The sequence below is a fragment of the Rana temporaria genome, chromosome 2, assembly GCF_905171775.1.
Source record: "Rana temporaria chromosome 2, aRanTem1.1, whole genome shotgun sequence".
Classification (NCBI taxonomy): Eukaryota; Metazoa; Chordata; class Amphibia; order Anura; family Ranidae; genus Rana; species Rana temporaria.
Genome location: NC_053490.1, coordinates 395230959 through 395244822, shown reverse-complemented (window position 1 = coordinate 395244822; position 13864 = coordinate 395230959). Strand labels below are relative to the sequence as shown.

Genomic DNA, 13864 nt, shown 5'->3' with positions numbered 1-13864 from the left:
AAGTGACAGCTTTTTAACCCCCTGAACTCTGCACTCTGTATGTAATACAATTCTGGTATTTAATGCCCCTTTAAGACCCTCCTACTGTTTGTGAAATCTGAACGGGTCGTGGTCAAGTTCCTGCACCTATTTTCTGAGAAAAAAAGCTCTGGGGATAACTATACGCCGGAAGTACGCCTTAGGTAAACAGCGTAGCTTACTGCGACGGGCGCAAGTACATTCGTGAATCGGCGTATCTAGGTCATTTACATATTCGACGCGTAAATCAACGGAAGCGCCCCTAGCGGCCAGCGTAAATATGCACCCAAGATACGACGGCGTAGGAGACTTATGTCAGTCGTATTAAGCCAAAATTCAGGCGTATCTTGTTTCCTGAATACGGCGGCGCATCATAGAACTTACGCGACGTATCAACAGATACGTCGGCGTAAGTTCTACCTGAATCTGGCCCATAGTTCATAAAAGCAAAAAGTAATAAAGCCAGTGCCAAGGAATGTCTAACAGAACTCAACATAGTTGTACATCAGTTTGTGAAATGCAAAGGAAATTCACTATTTCCCACAAAAGTGTAGAATTATCTATATTTGAATTACAGAAATACTGGAAATTGGGCTAAAATAATAGAAAAACAGCAATATAAGCACTGGCTTCTGTAAGTAATTATGAGATTAAATACCTATATGAAATAAGGTCAACGTGTTCATGTGTAATGACCTGTATGAACAATGGCATTCAGTTAGATATTTACTTGCATGTAAACCTTAAATATTCATCACCATTTTGGTCACAAAATATTTTCCCAGTCTGTGACAGTTGTACCAGGGGTAGGCAGAAATCTTCCCACTAGGGCCTTGGACAGCAGTAAAACCTTGATGGGGTAAGTAAATCTTAAATCTCTCCCCTAAAATAGCCTAGTGTAGTGCCTTTGGAGCTATTTAAAGCTGCACTGTTGGGAGAAGCACTATATTTACAACTTTGTTTGTCATGAATATTTAAGACGGTTTCTATCTCCAGCTTGCATTTCAATATCTGCAAACCTGACCAACAACTCCAAATCTACCAGCATACATGACACCTTTTTCTAAAAAATAAAAAATCAATATAATCCCAATTATGTGCAGATTTTCATTTTCTGAAGCTAGGCTGTAATGCACAAGTCTAGACTCAGAAACACCTTGAGAAGTAAAGTGATGAGAAGTAGGGTTGAGGTTCAAGTTTTCCAGGTTAAAGCTTATTAAAACGTAGGACCCGATGGTATTCATACTGTAGCTATGATCCATAAACTGATTTTTTTAATCATTATCTTTTAACAGGGGTAGTCCTTCATGACTGGCTGATAGGTCATAGTATACTTATCCACAAGAAGGGTAGTAAGGAAGAAGCTGGAAATTACAGGCCAGTGTGTTTAACATCTGTAGCAGTAAAATGAATAAATAACCCCTAAAAAGAAGGATCGTGATAAATTAAAAATGCACAACTGCTGTACTCAAAGCAGCATGGCTTTACTGAGACCAGATCATGTCAGACCATTCTGATGTGTCTCAATTACAAATGTTTTGAACCAGGGTGGTGTTGTAGACATTGTTAGGCAGATGTAAGTATGACATGTTATATATATTTTTTTTAACAAAGCTTTAGTATCACTTTAACAAGTCTTAGCTGGAGTTTGGCTTTAATTTGTTATTGAAATCCATCTAACTCTTCTAGTGCATCTAACACTTCCTTCTCCCTAGATTGACAATGCTTCAAAGGTATTGCAGGCATTAAAAAAAATGAAAAAAAGCCTGGAAAAAAAAGAAAACAAATGCAGTCACCACATTTACCATTTGATGTGCATCAAGCAAAATGACATTTTTGTTTTTGAATTAATACCACTTTAATTTGTATTTTTATATTTTTTCGGGTTTGGTCTCTGATCCAAAGCAGAGTAAAAAAAAAATCACTTTGCTCTTTTCTTCCCTGTCTCTGCTCTGGAATCCATCACTCTTCTACAGGACTATTACACTTAAAATAATAGAAAATATAGATTAATATAACCAGCAGAAACCAGAAGCAGTCCCTGCTTCATATCTCAATGACCAATCCATATATCATAACAGCAATTAGCAATGTGATGTATGAGTTGATGGAAATGCAGCAGCTATGCTGTAGGAGTAAAGTGTCCTTTGGTGTTACTATAGGAAACATCAGAGGACCAGATGCAGATATTTAGCTGTTCTCAAAACTACTGCACCTGCTTGAACTGGTATGGCTGTCCTTAGAAAAGGTGTACTCACAAAAGTCGAACAAAATATGATATAGTATTAGTGAGGAGCAAATCCCATCACTAATTCAGCACAGCCAAAGCTACTACATGGATTTTCCAACTCCCTGTAGCTTTATTTCTCAGGGAGGGTAATACAATACTTCCTAATTAGGACTGAAGTATAATACTTCCTTATTAGGGAAGTAATAGCATAGGCGTGCGCACAGGGTGTGCCAGGTGTGCCCAGGCACACCCTAAACACACAGAACTTTTGGAAGCACCTGCTTACAAGCATGCTGCAGAGAAGCACCTTACTCTCTGTGTGGCAGAAGTGGACATTCTGCAACGATCCAACACCAACCTGCTGAGCCAAACCGAGAGCTTTATAATTAACAAAGCTCATAATTGGGGAGCTCAAGCTTTGACTAAGCAGGGGACATTTTGGACCCCTTTTCAAACACACACCTTTCTCTGCAGGACCCCTAAAAGAAACTGATTGCAAGGCTTTACACATCTTTGTCTTAATGCACCCAGAATGGATTTAGCTGACTTAAATGAAAAGTTCAGTTGGCTCCACTTCAGTTTTAAGTGGACATTTCCTTTAAACCAATGATTTAATGGAATTCTGTCAAACTCCAAAACATTTCCAGATTTGTTATTACTCTTAATTTAAATGGGGGTACTGTGAAGCCTCGTACACACGACCGGTTTTCCCAGCAGGAAAACTGCCAGGAGAGCTTTTGGCTAGGAAAACCGGACATGTGTAGGCTTCCTCGCAGTTTTCCCGTCAGGAAAACAGCCGCTCTCTATTTTCCCGTCGGGATTCCAGGCGTTTTTTTCCTCCAGATCTACTACTTTCCTATGGGAAACACTGCAAGGCCGTGCCGATGGAGCATACACAAGGCCGGGATTCCCGGCAAAAGCTCCATGGCAGTTTTCCTGCCGGGTTCTCAGCTTTCCCTCGGTTTTCTCGGCGGACTTTTTACCACCGAGTAAACCGGGCGTGTGTACAGGGCTTCATTGTTAATTCACAGAGCATCATGACCAATAACAATTGCATTAGGTCGGTATATTAATATGGATGACAGAAAATAAAGGTTCTACCATAAATGAGGGAAGCAGACAAAGTTACTTCCAAAAGCGCTGGAGGATTTGTGAGTAATGCTTGTCTGTGTAGGGGTTGCCAGCTAAATTAGGAGCTGCTATTTTCATCAATGACATCAGATACTTGGCTATTCATTTTTCATTTCTGCTGATAATTTTTGAAAATAAGGAAACCATCATTTTCAGGGATCGACAGGGTTTCATAATTCTAAAATCATTGATGTAAAGTACATTCAAGCATGCTGTCCATAAAATGATTACAGTCTTTTTCTAATCTTTACCAGACATTAAATAGCTTTCATTTAAAATGACAGACCTCAAAGATTCAGCTGTATATAGGCCCCACCTCCTGCTTCATTCATAACGGCATGAAAAATATTCTGCTCTAAAGCGAAACTTCACCTTTTCTCAAAGTAAAAACAATACACTCCTGACCAGTTACAGTATATGCATTGCAAATATTTTTTCAAATTCTTCCCTGCTCCAGTTTTGTAGACACGTCTTCAAACAATTGCAATAACCCCCTCAAACAGCCTGGTAAGTAAGACAGAGTACCCTTTACAATCCTGCATTACACCTTTATTCAGTACAAATCAGCAAAGATGAAAGGGTCACTGCAGAAGTGCTAATTTAATATTTGAGATTTCACAGGTATTCTGTACAATAAGCTACTATAGTTGCAGATTTCCATTGAACTATCATTGTTCATAGTAATACATTTTAAAACAGGGGTCTCCAAACTTACTAAACAAAGGGCCGGTTTACTGTCTTTCAGACTTTAGGAGGGCCAGACTGTGGAATGTGGGCGTAAACATCAAAATATTTGGTACTAGGGGGAGAAATAATGCCCCATTGTTGGTATCATAAGGATGAGTAGTGCCCCATTTTTGGTGCCAGTGGGAAAAATTATCCCTCATGGTTGGTGTCAGTGGAAGAAATGGCGCCCCATTGTTGGTGTCAGATGGCATAATAGTGTATTGTATGAGTGGAAGGAATAGTGCTCCAAGGGACAGTTAAAAGCTAGCAAAGGGCCGCATCTGGCCCCAATGCCACAGTTTGGAGGCCACTGTTTTAAAATAACATGTGGAGCAATTTTATATGTTTAATCTCTTTTTTTTAAGTGATGTTTTCCTTGAATTGAGGGCATTGTTACCTATTAAGACATAATTGAACCAAAAACCCTCTTTTTAGTTTTAAGTAGCAGTGTTTAATTGTTTGTTGATTGTTTATTGTAGCATGGAATATAGTGAATTCTTTGCTCATCTGTACAAGCAGAACAGGGAGTTTGGCCTATGCATGAGCTGACATTATCATACTAGGAATATAGAGAAATCTCCTTGCCTATACAAAACTAATACATTGTGAATTTGGCTTTCAACATCAAAGTGTTATTAGTAGGCGTCTCTAATTTGACCATATACATTTATGGGTGAAGGATGTGAAGAAAGCAGCCTTTTTTTACATTAGATGAATTTAGCATAGAAGAAAAGTATACAATGACCAAATAATCTGGTGAAAACAGTGATCATACTACTGAACTATTGTCCAGTGTCCAGTGCCAATCCTGTGTCCAGAGAAATTATTTGTGTCCCATGCACCAGGCAGTTATCTAAATTTTAGGTCTAAAGTAGCTTTTGCTCATCCTATCTGCAAACTGTTTCCATTAAAACTCAACTATACTCAAAGTCAGTGAAAAATTATATAGATGCGCTATTATTAACTTATAAAGTGTAACCGTACAAAATAGTTCAGGGAGAATCAAATCTCCATACAAAAGCAATGAGCTGTGAGCAAATGTGAAACTAAATACACATCAATCATGTGGCAAGTCCTCAAACATGTGCACAGTGATCAACCAATAAGTCCCATTAAGGAAAAAACATACGATGCCTTCCTTCACTCAAAATGCAGATCCCAGCACTTCAACTGCTGCAGTCCGGTGAGCGGGCACTCAGTGGCAGATATGTATAAGAAAAGAAAGACAAGACCTCATTGCGCAGTAAACAAAATCAAATGGATAAAATGATCCAATACATCAGCAAGTGCACTCACGAATCCCCGCTTGTGTTAAGCATGAAATGCCGCTCAGTGTGCAGTCTCCTCAGTCGGATCCGATGGTCTCGGATTCGATCGTCCTGTCACTGTAGGCTCCTCCCTACGTGTTACGCCACGGACACGTGACTTAATCACGTGTCTAGCAGCTGTATTATTTAATTTTTTATTCGTTTTTTCTGTAATTATTAATCTAATAGCGCTGTAGTACACCATATACATATTATACTCAAAGTCAACTGATATTTTAGTTCTGGGTGAGACCAGTGGGTCGAGTTACTCATTGTCTTCTCCAGTGCTCCAACATCAAGATTTTGTACATTGTGGCTTGTTTGACAAACCCTCACATGAGGCCATAAGTTACTCAATATTTTCTTTAAATGTGCTTTGTTTTGTTGTGTGCCTGTCCAATGCTTTCCTCCATCAATTTCCTGTGCCTGCAGAACTTTACCTGCCTTGACTTTCAAGCTTTCCCATCCTTTTCTTTTTATTACAAGCTCAACTTGAACACTTTCTACCCTGATACCCTGACCTTTGCCTGTTTATAGAATTCTGTTTACCCATTGATTACATGTTTCACCTTTTCAGCATGTTCATTTACACAATTGTGTTAATGACCATGACTTGGGAACACATATAGTAAAATCTGGTGGTCCCTGGGTCTTTATGTCTTCCCTAGCATTGACAAAGTGTTATGTAGCTATGATAAGTGCTAATTAGCTGGTCAACCTGATTCCATTTCATGCTGCCATTTTTTTCTGCAACTTTTACTCAGTTAGTGAGGCTGAATTACAGAAAGCGTTGAGACTCTTCACTCAACAAATTTATTGAATAATCACTTCAGTTATCCAATCATAAGAAAAAACAAATTCCTGTTTTTTTTATTATTTTATATGCACATGACTGGCAATTTAAAGTGATTGCAGTTACTCTTTATCGAGTGATGATTCTCAAGTCTTTCAGTAAATCAGCTTCAGTGTGTCTAGTTCAGCTCTTAGAATATTTTTTTCTCTCTTTCTCTATTTTTCAATTGATATTTTCATGGTGAGCAAATTGATTAATGTACTATACTGTGAATCATACTTTATGTATCATTTTGAGTATTTTTGGGCATCTTGAAAGTAAATTTGTATGGAAATTTTGAGTACACGTTAGTCAAACTTAAATGTTAAAACGTCAGATGCATACAGGGAAAACAATTTACTAACTACAGTAGTTTAACAGTCCACCCTACTCTCTTCTATCCAGTAATCCAGTGATCCTAGAAGGCACCTGCTGGTGATGCTAAAACACCCTCCTTGCTGATTTTCACATACAGAAATACTGTTAAAACTAGTACTCTCACAGCCAACCATTAAGTTTAAACATGCCTATTGTATATCTGAATGTGATTGATCCTGGTAAAATAAATAGATGGGGTTACATAGCACTGGCTTCAAGAAGCTCCTACTGTCTTTCTAAGTAGGTTTTAATAAGGTGCTTATTCTGCAGTGCATTAAACAGATCTCAGATTAAGGTAAAATAAGTGGACTTTATGACTTCAGCACAGTTGTGATGTTTACTAGTAGGCATTAGCAACTTACAAAACGTTTTAACTTGTTTCCTGGAACTGCTCTTTATCTACTGGTAAGGACTTTGATTATGATTGATCTGATATGACATAGTTATCATCAAGTTGTGTTGTATTATGTTAAAGTAGCTAATAATATGGTGTATATTATATTATATTATAGTATAAATAAACTTTGTGAAATATATGAAATCATATTGAGAGCTGGTATTACTATATATATGGTTTATAATATATGTTTTAGTGGTTTTCATTTTTTTTTTTTATGGATGGGGTAGCATGTGTTCATTGTGATTTCTATTTTTCTGCTGCCTTTTTAATAACACAAATATTGTGCTGGTACACATTTTATTTTTATTTATTTTATTTTCACTCATTTGCTTTTAGGGATTACATTTTTTTGATTTGGAATCAGGTGGCCCCTGGTTATGCCAGAACACTTCCTAATGTCCATATCTCTGAGGAGCCCATGTTTACCACTGGTGATTCAGAAGATCCATACAATTCCAAACAGCTGCTTAGGTTGTGGTAATTCCCCAGCGTTCAACCACTTTATCGATGTCATTCTTATTAGCACAATTTATATTGGCTGTTTAATTCTTAGCTCAGTATATAAATTTTAATAATTGAACACATATGACTTGAATGAAAAACAATATTTATGAATCTATTTTGTGCATACTTTTCTTACATCATAACAGATTTTTAAGAGTCGTTCCCTTGTTGCTATACAAGGGAAGATCGGGGACTAAGTGCAAAGTAGCAATGGCTACCTCTGATACACTAATTCCTACACTACCGGTCAGAACGTCAAAATATACAGTATGCCACAGGTTCAATGTTTTCTGTTTCTCTGCTTTATCATTGATGAATATCACTGTAGATGCTTCTGTACAGTGACAGCCAGCAAGAACAAAGCTATTAGATTCAGACGACAGTCCTGAAAAAATGGAAGATGTCCTGCTCCACTCCACTAATCGCTGTTATGTAAATAAAATAGCTATTTTCACTGCAAGTGATAGTGCTGATTATTCCAGGTTGTGATCACATACACAATACAAGCACCGCACAATAATTTAATTTGGACAAAAACCTTCATATAAAAATATCAATTGAAAATATGAGCTACCTTTATCGTATGAATAACAAAAAGTTAGTTCGCAAAAAAGTAGTAGAGACTATTCACTCAGCAAACTGAAAAATGATTATTACCTTTGCATAGTGAATGATATTAAATAAGGTGAACTTGTATTTACTTAAAGGGGTTGTAAAGGTAAAAAAAGAAAAATCCTAAATAGCTTCCTTTACCTTAGTGCAGTCCTCTTTCACTTACCTCATCCTTCCATTTTGCTTTTAAATGTCCTTATTTCTCCTGAGAAATCCTCACTTCCTGTTCTTCTGTCTGTAACTCCACACAGTAATGCAAGGCTTTCTCCCTGGCGTAGAGTGTCGTGCTTGCACCCTCCCTTGGACTACAGGAGAGTCAGGACGCTCTCTATGTTGCAGATAGAGAAAGGAGCTGTGTGTTAGTGGGCGTCCTGACTCTCCTGCAGTCCAAGGAAGGGTGCAAGCACAACACTCCACACCAGGGAGAAAGCCTTGCATTACTGTGTGGAGTTACAGACAGAAGAACAGGAAGTGAGGATTTCTCAGGAGAAATAAGGACATTCGGAAGCAAAATCGAAGGATGAGGTAAGTGAAGGAGGACTGCACTAAGGTAAAGGAAACATTTTTTTTACCTTTACAACCCCTTTAAAAAACACAGGGCCAGATTCACAAAAGAGATACGACGGCGTATCTCCTGATACGCCGTCGTATCTCTGTGGTAGGGCCGTCCTAACTATGCGACTGATTCATAGAATCAGTTACGCATAGCTAGCCCTAAGATCCGACAGGTGTAATTGCACTGTCGAATCTTAAGGATGCAATTCTAGGCCGGCCGCTAGGTGGCGAGGCCATTGCGGTCGGCGTAGAATATGCAATGAATAGTTATGGCAATCCCCGAACGTCCGCGCTGCCCGTCGATCTAACTTTACGTCGTTTCCGTCGAGTTACGCCACGTAAAATTAGGGCTGAGCCCTAGTTGTCCTAAGCCATGTTAAGTATGGCCGTCGTTCCCGTGTCGAAATTTAAAAAACAACGTCGTTTGCGTAAGTCGTCCGTGAATGGCGCTGGACGCCATTTACGTTCACGTCTAAACAAATGACGTCCGTGCAACGTCATTTAGCATGCGCAGTACGTTCGGCGCGGGAACGCGCCTAATTTAAATGGTGCCCGCCCCATTTGAATTGGGCGGGCCTGCGCCGAGCGCATTTACGTTACACCGCCGCAAGTTTACAGGTAAGAGTTCTGAGATTTAGGCACTTACGCTGTAAACCTGCGGCGGTGTAACGTAAATCACATACGTTACGCTGCTCAGGAGCAACGTAATTCTATGTGAATCTGGTCCACAAAACTTTGCTAGGGGGAAAAAAATATATTTTTGTTAGCACATGCTTAGTCTTTTAAAGTGAACACGTCTTCATCTTATGTACTAAGCTTAGTGAACATTCACTTTGCAAAATCTCTATTCCATTAGTAAATCAACCCCATTGTGTACAAGCATGCAACTTAGTGACCTAAGAAAAATACATCTACTTAACTGGAACCTGACCTATAAACTTCAATAAAGGTTTCAAAGTTCAGTTATAGACATTTAAATTGAAAGAAGCCATGTAAATAATTCCACAGTTAATACCTCCCCAAAGCTCGTAAGAGAAGGAAAGAAAATAAACAATGCTGGGAGGCACACTAAGCACGCAGCTAAAGTGGAAGTGATTGAAGTGTTGCCCATTAAGGATGGTCCAATGTCGGGCATGTACAGACGGCCAGCTGTTGTAAAGGCTCATAACCTTCTCCTTTATTGTTCTGCTCAGTTAGAGGTGGGGCATGAGAGGGATTCCAAACATAGCACATGTTTATACAGAAATGTTAATATGTTCCACACACTCACATACATAAAAAGGAAATAACAGCTGATCAGAATCAGACCAGACAGCAATCACTGACAACACTCATTTGGAGAACTGTGGAAAATCCAGGGGAGCTGATCACCCACAGGGAGGCAAGAATAATCTAACTACAGCTGCCCTTTTATCTTCGGATCATCAGAATTTAAGCATCTAATGGAAAGTCAAAAGTATTTAGCACCAACCCTGCCAGTGCCCTAATGTTAATGCCTTTGTCTGGCTTTATGAATTCAGCATTATTATTTACAAAGCATTCTACCGAGATGTGACATTCAATAGACCCCTCCGCTCTTACTTCTAGAGACATATATTATTTTTATCTGCAGTATATGTTACATCATTTTGTAATCAATATTTTGTTTGACGTAGTCACTAAGTAGCTAGCAAAAAAATACCTGTCTGCAAGCATAGCACTCAATTAAAAATAAGAAGAGTGTATATTAACTGTTGATATAAATTTAATGTGGGGAGGCTGCCATAACATAAAACAATTAATATATACCTATATTTTAGGTATGTCAAACTGAATCCATTATGTCTTTATAGGTTACAATAATGAAATTAGCTTCCCGTGTGTGATGAGCTCTATAAAGCTTTCAAAACCATTTAATATATAATATAAATAAAATTAAATATAATGTAAAAAAACAACACAAATTACAGTGAAAAAGTTAAATGCATCAGTCAAAAAAAACAAAATATTATATATTATCATTATTTAGGAACTTATATAGCGCCATCAATTTACGCAGCGCTTTACATATACAATGTACATTCACATCAGTCCCTACCCTCAAGGAGCTTACAATCTAAGGTCCCTAACTCACATATTAATGTTTTATATATAGATATATATCTCTATCTCTCTCTCTCTCTCTCTCTCTCTCTCTCTATATATATATATATATATATATATACTTATGCTAGCCTTCATCTCTCACTAATCAAAATGAGAAAAGAAATCCACTTCTAATCTGATTCCAAGGTTCTTTTATCTGTGATTGCATGATGTAAGCTTCTTAATTAAGAAACACTTGTCTCACTAAAACTGTAAAGCCAACAAGTCATCTATGCAAAGCAGTTTTCAAAAGGGCACTTCTAATTTTATTTAGTATCTCAAGTGTACCAATCTGACCGGAAGCTATTTATTAATGTGTCATTCCTTTCATCCCCTTTCTGGGGATATTTTGCTGTAAACTTTTTCCTTTTCATAAAGCTCTGCCTGTATTCAAAGGGCTGTGTTAGTATGTTGCATATATGCATAAACGATTGTGCTTATAGTAATTCCACTTTAACACAGGTAACATATCACAGAGAATAATATTGACTGTTTTTTTTTTTTTTTTTACAAGATATTCATGTTATATATATATATATATATATATATATATATATATATATATATATATATATACATATATCTATATCTATATATACATATATATATCTCTATATATATATATATATATATATATATATATATATATATATATATATACATATCTATATATATATATATCTATATATATATATATATATATATATATATATATATATATATATATATATAATATCTATCTATATATATATATAATATCTATCTATATCTATAGATATAGATATATCTATATATAAATATATATCTAAAACATTGATATCTTGTAAAAGATAATATATATATATATATATATATATATATATATATATATATATATATATATATATATATATATATATATATAATATTAATATCCTGTAAATATATATATCTATTAAAAAATATATATATCTATATATCTATATATAGATATATAAATCTATATGTCTATCTATCTATCTATCTATCTATCTATCTATCTATCTATCTATCTATATATATATATATATATATATATATATATATATATATATATATATATATATATTAGATAAATAGATATATAGAAAATAAAAAAGATAGATAGATAGATAGATAGATAGATAGATAGATAGATAGATAGATAGATAGATAGATAGATAGATAGATAGATAGATCATACATTCTTACCTTTTTCAGTCTTTATTCCGGTAGCTGTGAATGAATCCCATTCTTAATCCAAAAGTTTGTAAAGGAAAAATTGTAGTCCAAATTGATTTAAAAATAATATTTTGTTAGCCCTCTATAAAAAAAAAGAAAAGAACATTTCAGCAATTTGATTTTTTTAGCACACTTGATGACTGTCAGAACCCCTCTACCTTGAACCCAGCATCTTAGCCTGCTACAAGCTGCCTAGTTCACACTTTAAACATTTGTTGTGCCTGAAAAACAAAGTCCACCACTAAATATATTTCTCAGAGGTACTGCCAACACAAACACTGTATATTTCCTCCTAGCCGGCAGCCAATCCAAGACCCACCTCCAATCCCCTCTAATCCATAACCAGTGGAGTTCAATCCTTAACAAAGCTCCCCTAACACGAATCTAAATATTATTGTTTAAATTAAAAGAGGTGCCGCTCAGCGTGACACACATAGCTTGAAATAAGTCTTGCCTATTGTTCCAGCCATCTCAGATATCCCAGGCAGATGATGCACAGGAGATCAGGGAACATATGTAATAATAAGAGACGAGGCTCTAGAAATTAGCAAGCCAGACCCTGCACACACACAAGCTGTTCTGAAGCAGAAAAAAAAAGGCAATGAAACATTTACAAGAGAATGAGATCCACAGGACTTAAAAAAAAAAAAACTTGCTTTGTGTTCATCTGCTGAGCAGTGACAAGGGGAAATATCATTGCAGGTTGGAGATTATTTTATAATTAACAGATGTTGCAATGACTCCACAGCCTTCTAAGTAAATACAGCTTCTCCCCTTACCTCTTAAAATTAATGTGTGCAATTCAAGAGCTAGAATTGAAGTTTGAGAGTTGACTTGTAGCACTCTCTTTCTGTCTCCCTCTGAAACTCCCACCTTTCTATATCTTCTCACTGTGGTCCTCTCTTCTCTGTTCAATTTCCCTTTTTGACTATCCCTATCACTTTGTGCCTCTCACTCCTCTTCTATCCCACTCCCCTCTGCCTTCCTTCCCTTGTAACTTCTGAATGTCTCCCTTGCTGGCACATCTGTATCTGTACTCCTCACTCACTTCTAAACCTTCCCTCCCAAACATAGAACTTGCTAGCACAGAAGATTAGAGAGCAGGGGTAATGCGAATGTCAAATGGACAAGAGCCATTGCAGTCATATATCAATCAGAAGAGGAGAGCAGCAGCTCAGCAAATGGGAGTACCAAGGAAACTTGAAGCTGCCCTTATCTGGGAAATCACTAAACAAAATTTGCTGAAATGACCACAAACTAGATTCACATGTTTATAAAGATCCTAATGTGGACTGTTAAAGAGAAAAAAAAAAACTGGAAGGGAATGCAGTTTTTAAATGTTCAAGTAAATCAGTTTTTATGTTCTTCAGTAAATCATTTCCACATTTGCCTGTTAATTGTAATTATTTTTAAATTTAAAAAATAAAAATAGTAAGAAAAATGTAAGACTCAAAATTGTTTATAGAAAATGTTCAATAAATTCTTTTTATACTACTTATCTTGATGTGTATTATTAAAAACTGGAAGGGAATGCAGTTAATAAATGTTCAAGTTAATCTGCTTTTGTATGCTCCAGTAAATCATTTCCACATTTGCCTGTTAATTGTAATTATTTCAAAATCAAAATAATAGTAAGGAAAAACAAAATAGTTTTAAAAAATGTTCAAGAATTGGAAGAATTATTTGTATGCTATGTATCTTGAGCGTATCATAGTTACATTGTATCAAATACATTTTTGTTTAAGATTCACATTAGAGAAAAAAGTCAGATGGAGTTTGATGCGCATTGTGAATCTTAGGGACCCATG

General features: G+C 36.3%; 1 protein-coding gene across 2 annotated transcripts in view; it reads right to left on the bottom strand.

Moving 5' to 3' along the window:
* Positions 1–13163, bottom strand: part of LOC120927411 (norrin cystine knot growth factor NDP) — a 175128-nt gene extending 161965 nt beyond the window's left edge. Inside the window, exons 1-2 of one of the 2 annotated variants that reach the window (XM_040338064.1) lie at positions 12836–13163; positions 12027–12138 (exon numbers count right to left, since the gene is read on the bottom strand). The gene's annotated coding sequence lies outside the window, so the exon portion shown is untranslated. The remainder of the gene's footprint in view (positions 1–12026; positions 12139–12835) is intronic. The other variant, XM_040338065.1, reaches the window with a different exon arrangement.
* Between the last annotated feature and the right edge of the window lie 701 nt (positions 13164–13864).